Source organism: Rhincodon typus, chromosome 23 (genome assembly GCF_021869965.1).
Source record: "Rhincodon typus isolate 14 chromosome 23, sRhiTyp1.1, whole genome shotgun sequence".
NCBI lineage: Eukaryota > Metazoa > Chordata > Chondrichthyes > Orectolobiformes > Rhincodontidae > Rhincodon > Rhincodon typus.
In genome coordinates this window covers 31,649,976-31,662,444 of record NC_063354.1, presented here as the reverse complement: position 1 = coordinate 31,662,444, position 12,469 = coordinate 31,649,976, and positions in this window count along the sequence as shown.

Below are 12,469 nucleotides of genomic sequence, written 5' to 3'. Positions count from 1 at the left end.
TAAACCCTTCCTATTCATATACTCATCCAGATGCTTTTTAAATGTTGTAATTGTACTAGCATCCACCCCTTCCTCTGGCAGCTCATTCCATACACACACCACACTTTGCATGCAAAGTTGCCCCTTAGGTCCCTTTTAAATCTTTCCCCTCTCACCTGAAACCTATGCCCTCTAGTTTTGTGCCTCATGATTTTATAAACCTCTATAACATCACCCCTCAGCCTCTGCGCTCCAGGGAAAATAGCCCCAGCTTATTCAGTCTCTCCATATAGCTCAAGCCCTCCAACCCCAGCAACATCCTTGTAAATCTTTTCTGAAGCCTTTCAAGTTTCAGTTCCCGCTGTTGTGTGCTACCTCTTCAGGAAGGCTCACTGCTGCCCACTGGAAGGCCTATAAGAATAGACAGTAGCTACCCCTTTCACAAGATTTGTGTAAAAGCCATACCATGCCACCTTTTGGGTACTACCAGCCATTTCCTCCAGTTGGTGGCATTCAAAGTAAAATAGTTCTATTTTAGTCTAATCTTTTCTATAAGCCAATAATCCTGTGGAAAAGCTTGCCCAAAACTTTAAGGGGGTTCACAAAATGGAAATTGATGTTAATTTTCACACAATGCAGTGATAAAAGTGAATTTAATTTTGACCACGACACAGATACCGTGGTTTCAGATAGAACATTACTTCTCTTATTTATATCATCATAAACTGGCACTGTGCAGATTATCCACACAATTTCCCCACAGCGAGCTTTTAAACAGAGCCATCTGGGAAAGAGCACAGCAGAAACGTTAGGCAGAGGATCGATGCACCCCTTCGTGTTAGAAATGGCAAGCTTGGAAATAAACAGTCTGCTTTCTTAGTCAGCATATGACAATTATTGCCATGTGATCTAAATAACAGGAAAAGGCAAAATATGTAAACAACTAATTAAGATCTTCAAGTAATTGTTGAGTTGGTGACAAATTAGAATCCAACAGTCCTCATGTTAATGTAAATATTTTCATGCGATCAATTATGTTTCAGATGTGTATGGGACCATTAATCAATTTAATACAATAACAAATGAACCCTGTTGTAGTGGAGCTCAGCTGCTGCTCCATGAGAGTGTACAGGTGTTATAAACTATGGCAGTTCAGGGAAAACTTGACCTCCAACATCCAACCAGACACTTAACGTTGTTGGGTCAAAAGTGCACCTTTGTTGCCTGCCTTAAATATAAAATATTAACGGTAGCTTTGAAGGAAGAATAGCAGTATTGTATAATTCTTGTTGACCTAGATGATGGGATAAAGCTCTGGTGCATAAATTGAAAAACATGATTGCATTCTGTTATAGCTTACCACTTGGGGATCCCTACAACCTCAAAGTTGAAGTTGTGGCACTCAGTCTTGTCATGGGTTTGCTCATTGTAAACTGTAGTAAATAAGGCTTGATGCAGCTCTGCACAGATACTTGGTTAATGTTATCAATACCCCTTTAGAACACAAGTTCTGGATTGTCATGACCTTCATCTGTAGTGACCTTAGGTGCAGCAGGCAGTGAAGACAAATGGTATGTTGGCCTTCATAGTGAGAGGATGCAAATACAAGAGCAGTGATGTCTTGCTACACTTATACAAGACCTTGGTGAGACCACACCTGGAATATTCTAGTTTCCTTATAAGGCAAAGGATGCCTTGCTACAGAGGGAGTGCAGCAAATCTTTACCAGACCGATTCCTGGGATGGAGGGACGGACTAATGACGAGAGATTGAATCAGTTAGGATTATATTTGCTGGAGTTCAAAAGAATGAAGTGGAGCTCTCAGAGAAACGTTTTAATTCTAACAGGACTAGACAGGGTAGATGCAGGAAGGATGTTCCTGATGGTCGGCAGAGTCCAGAACCAGGGGTTTGAGGCTAGGGATATGGGGTAAACAATTTAAGACTGAGCTGAGGTGAAATTTCTTCACCCAGAGAGTGGTGAACTTGTCAAATTCACTACCATAGAAAGTCAAAACATTGCATGATTTCAAAAAGGAGTTGGATATAGCACTTGAGGCTAAAAGGATCAATTGATCTGGGGGGAAATTGGGGAAAGATTATTGACTTGAATGACGAGCAATGCTCACTATGAATGACAGAACTGAATGGCATACACCTATCCATATTTTCGATATTTCTGTTTCACAGATATTATAAATACAACGCGTGTAGTGGATGTGTGCTGTGGGTTGCAGAATGTAGCGCATGTTGACGTGTTCTATGTAAAGTACAGTTTCTTTAAACACTGCTCCTGGAAGTAGGAGCATCTAGTCCCATTACCTCCGCAGTGAAGGATCATTGAAGAGCAACTATCTTCAGGTTAGGTGAAGTGACTTACAGTACCACAGATTATTAGAAGCACACTAGCCCCCATCTCCAACAAGCTCCTTTATAATCTCTGACCAAGTCCCTGTGACATCATTATCGCTGCACTGTTAATCCAGAGACCCAGGTAATGTTCTGGGGACCAGGGTTCGAATCCCGCCACGGCAGCTGGTGGAATTTGAATTCAATAAATATCTGGAATTAAGAGTCTAATGATGACCAATAATCCACTACCAATTGTTGGAAAAACCCATCTGGTTCACTATTGTCCTTTAGGGAAGGAAATTGCCATCCTTACCTGGTCTGGCCTACATGTGACTCCAGACCCACAGCAACATGATTGACTCATAACTGCCCTGTGGGCAATTAGGGATGGGCAATAAATGCTGGCCTAGCCAGCGACGTCCTCATCCCCCGAATGAATAAAGAAATCATGTGGGCAATGCTCTCAGACCTAACATTAACAAATAAACTCCTTTATCTCAAAACCACATTATTGTTAGCTCACTTAATGTGGGTGCACTTTATTGGCATGGCGTTTACATCATGAAAAACAATCAGGTGAGTCAGCACTTCTTGGATTTCAATGCCAGTATAAACAGAAAAAAAATGTTGGAATCTCTGGTTAAAAACAAATGTGGCACCTCCATTATAAGCACAGTTTGCCTGCTGTACATTTTTAACACCTCATCATTGTAGGCATGCAATTTACTTCAGAAATTTGTCTAATTATTTTATAGAAATAATTCAATGTCAGTCAATACGCTTTAAGATGGAATTTAATGTCTTGAATTTGTAGTGTAATACTTCAGCAATTCGGATACAGGCATCGATCTTCCAATTAGCTAAAATCTTTAAATTAGATACTTCAGAAGTACTAATTTCTGAAACATCCATAAGAATAGAGACCCTCGGATGCTCGTGAGCCACATAACACCAGATGTGAGTGAATTATTAGCCACTGCCCTGTATGAACTGGGCAAGCATTGTTATTTAGACATACACGATCCTTCTAGTAACTGTTAAACCTACATCCACTGAGCAGTGTTTAAAAACACAGCTGTCTAAAACAATTCTGACTGCTGCTACGGTGCTTGCACCTCAAACCCGCATTCAGCAGTATTTGCAACACAAGACGTAATGGATTACATATAACTGTGTTTGCAAAACGGTGTAGCAGGTAATTGCAATTTTAAAAGCAGCCGTGCTGTCAGAAAACGCCCTCTTTGGTGCAGGAGAATCTAATGAAGAGATGATTAAATGAGTGTATCATTTTGTAATCAAATATCACTAAAAGGATCCCGGGGCTCATTACTGAAAGCTCGCTTGGGTTTAACATTTGCATTTTCCTGTAATTTTTATGGTATCATTTAGTACAGACCGGGGAGTTCAGAGGATTAGACAATACGAGGAGGCACAGATTTGGTTCCATTCTTCCCTGCTGTTTTGATGAAACTGGTGGCAGGTGTGTTGTACTTAATCCCAGCCTCCCATTCCCTGGACGCCGGCCAGTCTGATTTAGTCAGTCCCTGCAGCTGCCCAGTCTTCTCAGAAGTCTTGAAGCGGGCAAGGTAAGACTGTGTCAGCTCTGGGGACAGACGGTTCAACTGCATTATCTATAATCCAGACTAATTCCTTTACTGTAATACGATATTAACAGGGCAGCAGTTGCGTCAGTTTCCTATTAAACAAACAGCTGATTTGGAAACTAATGTAACTTATTTTTGCACTGCAGACATCTGTGCTATCGTTTACAGCCACTCCAGACTTAATTACCTTTTATTATCCCGGGAAAGGTAAATAATAGAATTCATGGAATCTGCTAATTTGTTATGGATTCCATTGTGGTTTTGAAAACAACCATTTTTATGGGAAGGCGTTCTTTAGTAATAAAGATTTGCTCAGCATTGATTCCTGGGATTGGTAGCGTGATAAATGACGTGAAATGGGCGAAGAGAAAGGCTAATTAATTTTTCTCTTTAAAAATTTGATACATTTCTCATTATTTAAAGAACATTTATTTTTGTTCTTATTGGACCAAGATTCAAAGAAACCAAGCAATTCAATGGGGGGGGGAATCCATTCCCCATGTCTAATAGTGTCACTAATAAGGTTGGAGAAATTCTGCCATTGAAGGCGAGGAGTAGAAGTCTCACACTAATGCAGCAAGAGGCAATGGTTTGAATTTTAAATAAGAAGCAAGGGGCAGGTGTACTTTCCCTTGGCCAATGGTGATTCAGTGGTTACATTCCAATCAATTTTTCCAAAAAGAAATCAGTGAAAACAGGTTGTTAATGAACTGTCAGCTATTTTCCACTCCCAAGCCAGATATCAACCCCATATCTTATCAATGTTGCGCCTGATCAAGGCTTGACCTTGACACTGTCCACGTTGTTCCATTTCAGAGTGGGTAAACTCTTGTGTCTTAACACAAAGTTAAGCCCCATTCCTTATTTAAACTTTATGCTCACTCACTAACATTGGTTTTGGATCAAGCAGCATTTTATTTTAAAACTTGCTTCCTGTTATCAAATCCCTCAATGTCTTGCACCTCCCTATCTCGAGTCGCCTACAGGTCTACTACCCTTTAAGAGATCAGTACTCATTTACTTCAGGCCTCTTGAGCATTCCTGATTTTAATTGCTCCAGGGTTGATGGCCATACCTTCAGTTGATTAGGCCACACGCTTCCTAAACGTTTCTGTCTCTCTACCTCATGTTCCTCCTTTTAAGAAACTCCTTAAAGTAAGTTTTTAAGTTATCTGATCATATATCTCCTGGCTCAGCATCTCAGTGTTTGTTTCATTATGCTCCTGTGAAGCAACAAGATATATTTCACTATTCTTTTTGGACTGACGATAACTTCCTTCCGGTCCAGATTTGTTGGTCCTGAAGAGTTTAAACTGTCTAATGCTGGATCTTCATACCCAGTCACGGGTGGGGAAGGTGATGTTTGATCAGGTGGGCTGGATTCTTTGACTCTCACATGTTCTTTCAGCTGTTGGCCCTTGGTTTCCATCTAGCCTGTTGGAGATGGTCAGTGGTTGGCACCTTCATGGATACAACATCATCAATTTTGATGATCTTGGGTAAGAGACTCCCACGAATTGGTAGAGATGTTGCACATTTTCAGAGGCATTGAGGATATCCTTCAAATATTTTCTTTGCCCTCCTGGTAATCACTGGCCATGGCAGTGTTCAGAGCAGAGAGCTTGTTTTGAGAACTTGTTTTGAGAACCTTCTGCTGTTAGCGTCGCTCTGCATCACAAAATAGCCATCCAACCAACTGAGCTAACTGCTCAGTTTAGTTCCCACACTGGGCTGAGGTCACTATGAAATTCCTGCCTTCTCAACCTCTGCCTTTGCCTGAGGTGTGGTAACCTTTGGTTTAAACCACCACGAGTCATTGCTCTATAATGAGAGAGCAGCTCACAGGGACTATGGTGACTTTACTGTATAAATATGTAGTTGATGTAAGCGCAAAAGCTCATCCAAATAAAAAAGCATATGTTCAATGTTAGCAAAGTTGCCCTAAATAAAATAATCTGCAATCATGCCAATCAACATTTAAGTACTATGATTATTGGTTGAAGGATAGCAGACTGGTGGTGGAATTACTCAGGGTTGGTGAGGTCATGCTCTGAATAATGTGCTCCAGGGACTAGCATTGTGTATTTTGAAATTTCTAACTTACGTCAATGACTTGAATTTTGAAACACAATGCAAGTGATAAAGTATGCAAATTATCAAACATTTTCTGAGGAGGCAGCTTGATAAATTTCAGGCTAATGGTACCAAAAAAATTAAGTTGGCAGAGTGAGGGCATGTAAAATTTAAAATGGATAAAATTAGAAGTTCCACATGTAGGAAGAAACAGGGTATCTAATACTCCATTTTATAGAAGGTGCAGTTGATTCTTTCAACATTACAGAATGCTAAATAGAATACTGAACTGCGCAGGCAAAACAGCCCATTAGAAAGCATATGCTCAAACTATACAGTGTTGTGATCAGATCACGCCATAAATACGATATGTAATTTCCTTCAAGGCATAAGGCAGTAGCTAATTGAATCATGTCAGAGATTGCATATTAGAATAGTAGGACATTGGGCGAGCCATGTGTGTGTTGACTCTCTGCAAGAGCAATTCACCTCATCCCACTTGCCCATCTTTTCCCCTTAACCCTGTCCGTTTCTTTTCTGTCTAGATCAGTACACAATGAGGGAAGAGAAAAAAATGTAAACATTTCAGCTTTGAGAGGAGGCAGAAAGACTTTGTAAGGGTGGACTCAGAAAATTGCTTCAATCTAAAATACAAGAATTGGACAAGGGTATGAACACAAATTCAAACCAATAAAGGGGAAATTTAAAACTGATGTCAAGAGGTTCTTCTTACAGAGTGATATACACATGGGATAGGATGCTAAGGAAAGTTGTGGAGGTGAAAACACTACAATCATGTTAGAAACAGTTGGAAGCCTTGGGATCATTCTATTTGAGTGGTCAAAAGATGTCAGCACTTGAAAGAGGGAGATGTATTAACATTAATGTGGAACTACAGATCGTAACATGAAATCCTATTTGGAACGATTTATCAACTCTTAAATGCTGATCTCTGTATATCCAACTTTGAAATAAAAATAGAAATGAAGTTGTCTCAATGTAACAAAGACACAACTGTGTATTTAATTTTATTCTGAAATTAATTGAAATGACATGGTACATATGGTTCACTACGTAGCAAAGTTATAACTACATGTGCAAAACACTTGCAGTACCAAACAATTAACCACAGTCTTATTTTAATTCATTGCATATTGAAGTTGAGCTTTAGGCACAAAAAGCATATGCTTTGAAGTTTTTTGCCTCTTCACATATAATTTCAAAAAATGCCTTGTAATCAAGGCCTTTGTTATAGAACATGGTTGAGAACTAAGATATAAATGTAATTACAACAGCAAATTGAGAAATGTTTACAATCAGATGCAAATATTGCACCTATTATACGGTTGTCTTACTTATTTGGGCATAGTATTTTTGGTTTGACTTTGATGCTCCAGTGGCCTTACCTTGAAGGCAAACCTTTTCACAGATGGTATTCCTTTTATTGAATCTATGCTAAATGGGCACTCCATCCCACCCTTCTGGCCATGTGGGTTCCAGTTAAGCTGGAGCTTGATTTAGAGATCCACACACATTGATTGCATTGCGGAACTCAGTTATCTCAATGTGTGAGTAGATTGTGTTGCATGTCCACGGGTATCACAAAGTGATCTTTAATCATTATTGTAGTAAAGCAGCTACAAGTCATACAAAGCTAACAATCATAGGTGATACTGTATTCTCCATTTTTTGCATAGTACACTGCACATTAATTAAGGTATGTGAAGACACTAAAGATCTCACTCACCAAATCCATTCCATTAAACGGCTCAAAGTTGTGCATTAATGTTTCTGTACCCACAACCTTCATCTCCTTCAGCTTACATGATGAGCAGAATAGTGTTGACACATTTAAGAATATTCTAAGCTTGCTTTCTGGTGTGTGAATTGAAATATGGGTTACCTGCATGGTCCAAACATCACTGACCTCGTATCCTTCAGTAATAATAAGTCATACTTTCCCAATTATGCTCAAGATTCTAAGTCCATCTGGACAATTGTTTAAGTACTGAAAAATTCAGCCTTTTGATTTTAAAGATATCAATTTGTGATTATTGTAGCTCCACCATGGTTCGTAACTTTGCAAACATGAGGATGTCCAGAGAAAGCTCGCATTTGTTTATGAATTGTTCACCTTGCATAAATGATTCCTCTATTAAAGACCAACCAGTTATTACTAAAAATATGACCTCAATAAATCAAAACTGCAAAGCATTTAAATTTGGAACAGCAAAAGCAGATTGTGTACACATTTTACCTACCGGTGGGAGTTGATTTTCATCTTTGGGCTTCTCCCTGTGTTTACTATTGTTGCAGTGCTCCTGGTGAGTAAAAACCAAAAGAACTGCGGATGCTGTAAATCAGAAAAGAAAACAGAAGTTGCTGGAAAGCTCAGCAGGTCTGGCAGCATCTGTGAAGAGAAATCAAAGTTAACGTTCCGTGTCCAGTGATTCTTCCTCAGGGAAGTTCTAAGGAAGGGTCACCGGACACAACATGTTAACTTTGATTTCTCTTCACAGATGCTGCCAGACCTACTGAACTTTTCCTGGTGGGTAATGCTTGATAATTGTTCTTTTTATCAGTAACATGGTTATTTGGCGGTGGTTTTAAAAAAATTCACTTTTGGGCACCTTTGGGAACTCAACCATAATGTATACTAATTTCGATTGTTTCTTTCTCAGTTATCACCTCAAATTAATTTATGCATTATTCGTTGTAAAACCTGCTGTTAACCATCAATATTTCTGTCAATATTTTAGAAAATACGTATATTTTTGTGATTAGAGTTACTGTTTGATATCTTTGAGAGTGATAACCTGGTGAAGTTTTATTAGGGAATCTCAAAAATAGTTTTATCACAAAAAAGTAAAATTTTTAATTACTATGTATCTCTATTTATTCTTTAATGAGATTTAAGTGTTGATGACAAGACAGCATTTAATGTCCATTCTGAACTGCAGTTAAGATGATTTGCGCCGCCTTGACCCAATGTAGGCCATCTTGTGCTTGTATACCTATCTTGTGTTTGTTAATGCTTTAACTTTGGGTTTTTGCTGCAGTGAAAGCGAAGGATCAAGGATATAATTCCAAATCAGGATAGTGTGTGGCTTGGAGAGGAACTTTCAGGAAGTGATATCCCCATACATCTGTTCTCCTTGTCTTTCTAATAGAGGTTGTGAGTTTGGAAAGTAGTGTTAGACATGATATAACACCATGACATACTGATGATCTGCTATTACCAAGCTGTGATATTGGTGTTAGCTCCCAAAGCATTAGGATGTGACGTAGTTCAAGTGATACTGAAGAATTCAATAAACTTTTATTACAGTGCTTGCTATCTACATTTGTACATTACAATCACAGACACTTGGGGTGTTTGGGTTCAAGCTAAGCAATTTGAATATACAGTAGCCTACTTCACTCAGCATGTGATGTTGCAAGAGGATGGAGCTGCGTAAGATGTAGATTGAGAGCTTTATATCATTAGGTTACATGCCATAATAAAGTGGTGTCCTCTAAAGCATGTCCCCTAAAGGTATATTGCATATTGTATATTGCAAGACAAAGCACAGCACTGTTGAAGGTGTGGTGAGTTGCTGGATTGCATCTTGTAGCTGCCACGTGCTGCAGAAATGCACGTCAGTAGTGGATGAGGTGAATGTTTAAAGTGGATGGCGAACTGATCAAGTGGCTGCTTTGTCTGGAGGCTGTCAAGTTTCATGTGTTGTTGGTGGGTTGGCAGGTGGAATTATCCCATCATACCCCTGACTTGCACCTTGTAGATGAAGAGCAAACTATAGTGAGTTAGGAAGGGAGTTACTCACCACAGAATTCCTGATATCTGATCTACACTTGAAGCAACTGTCCAGAAGGTTGTAAAGATTTTCCAGCGAATTACAGCACAAACTGGAGGAGCAACATCTCATCTTCAGAGCAGGCACTTTACAACCTTCTGGGGTCAATATTGAGTTCAATACGTTCAGATTGTAAGCCCGTGCCCATTCCTTTCCTTTCTTTTAGCTTTACTTGTTACATTTTCTGTCACCATGTCATCTATTGCCTCCCCTCACTCCAGTGGGATTGTCTGTTCTTTCCAGTCTGGCATTTAAACACACCATTGTTCTGCCATTCTCATGTTCCAATCACTATCAACATCCTTTCTCCCCCCAGCACTCCACACCCCTACTATTGCAGAAATGCTGCCCCCTGCACATCAGCTCTGAAGAAGAGTCATCTAGACTTGAAATGTTAGTTTGCTCTCTCTCCATGGATGAACTCACTGTGATTTCCACCATTTTTTGTTTTTGGTACAGATTCCAGCATCTGCAGTAACCTGCTCCCAACCTACTCAACCTTTGCTCATAAGAATATCCCTCTCTGCCAAGGGTCAGTGCTGTGAACCTTCTCTGGACTGTCTCCATTGCCAATATATCTTTCCTTGGATAAGGGGGACCAAAACTCTGCACAGTATTCTCAATGTGGTCTGACTAGTGCCTTTTACAGTTTTAATATTTCCATGTAGTTAAAGTTTCCGATTAGTAAACCCCAGGATGTTATTGAATAATAAGTGGATATGGTTAGGTTCACTCTTGTATGGAGATGACCAATGTCTAGCACATGTGTAATGCGAATGTCCTTGCCATTTTCAATCTAAGCCTAAATGCCATGCAGGTCTTTCTGCAGACAGGCAATGTTTTTAAAATTTCTGCACCATTTAATAGTTTAGTTGGCATAGAGTGACCAGTTTCTGAAGGTGGAATCTTACAGGGGTTTGAGCGACATGTGGTAGAATCAGACAAGAAGTCCAACGAGGCTTGTTTCAACATTGAGTACAGCTCATCATAGTGTTTATGCTTTTCACAAGTGGCGTGACAAGACTCTCGCTGGACAGGGGCAAGTTGCCAGTTGACTGTGGTTATTGCTTGTGAAACGCCTTGTTAGCAGCCCAACTTATCTCCTTACTATTCAGCCTCTCATTTTACTAAACTTGCCAAACAAGATCGACATTGCGAAAATTTAACAAAAATAAACAAAGCATGCACCTGGCAGATTTAGCTCTCCACTTACCTCAAATCACATCCATGCCAGACACCAGGTATCAACCTCTCCAAAGGCACATGACACATGCGCCCCGTGTCCAAAAACATGGGCATCTAATGTGTGCCAGTCTCTAAGTGCCCTGATTGCTCATCTCCAATCTACTTACAGCATACATCTGAAAGTCAATGCTGCATCACAGGCTGCACCAGAACTATCATTGTAATGTTACAGCAAGGACTTTGTGTGCTCAGTGACACACGTCCAGCTCATAGACTGGACCAAGCAGCACCTCTGGGCTCTTTGTTTGTTGTCATAGGTTCAGTGTAAGAATGCACTATCTGGATGTCTTGCATTGTCTTGTCTTGCCCTTTTTGCACTTTGCCACCTCGCCAGATGCAGTAGGCTCATATTACTGCTGTCTTGCCTTGTCACTTAGTGCAGATACCAGCTGTCAGCAGGTCCCAGTCAAATCAGGAGGGTTAACCTTCACCCAGCACAATAAGTAAAGGACAAAATCTGATATCTGTCCAGGGCCTGATTGGGTCAACCAGGAACCTCCGGATTGAGGAGCCAAATGTTGGGCAGTTCACCATTTACCTGGATGGCAACCATGGACCAGGCTGCCATCCTGGCCGTCCCCAGTGGTCTGGGGAGAAAGAAAACCCGTGTCAGCAGCATACCCAGTCCTCTACTAACACAGGGGGAAAATCGAGCTCTCAGTATGCCATGCCTGGGGCAACTATCAGGAACTGCAGGGCAGCTCTGGACTGACAGTGCTTGTCTGGGTTGTTAGAACCCTTCCTGTTTTTTTCCATAATTTTTATTTTATTCTTTTATTCATTTTGCTTTGGAGCTGTGAACTGAGAACTGTGAGCTGAAAATTACCTTCGGACTGTGGGCAGCAGCATGCATTTGAAAAAGGAATAAACAAGCTGTGGTTTGTTTGTGAGGCCAGGCTGGGACGTTTAGTGCAGGTCAGTTCTTGATCAAAAAGCCCTGCAGACACTTTAACACCATCAGAGAGCATTATGTTTAAATAAATTGTAGATGTTGGCCATTAATGAGCAGTACCAGAAACCAGCAAATGGCAGATGTTGAATGGTAACTGGGATCTTGTGAAGAGATGGTCAGTCTGACAGGGAGAGGCCAGAATTTTGAACTGGACTTTGGTCTGTGTTTTCAGTGAGGAGGAGATTTGGCAGTTGATGGTACAGCACAAAGATTTGATAGCTCCCTACTCACCTAAGTCATTGGTATTGCTGACTTCCTCGGAGTGAGCTGAAAAGATGACCCTGTTTGATATCTTCAAATAAGCAAACCAAGAAACAATATTCCATTTCTGTTGGACAAGGCTTTGTGAAAACTGCATAAGTAATCTGACCGATTTTGTTATTTTCTTTTATTTCTCCCTTAACTGTGTT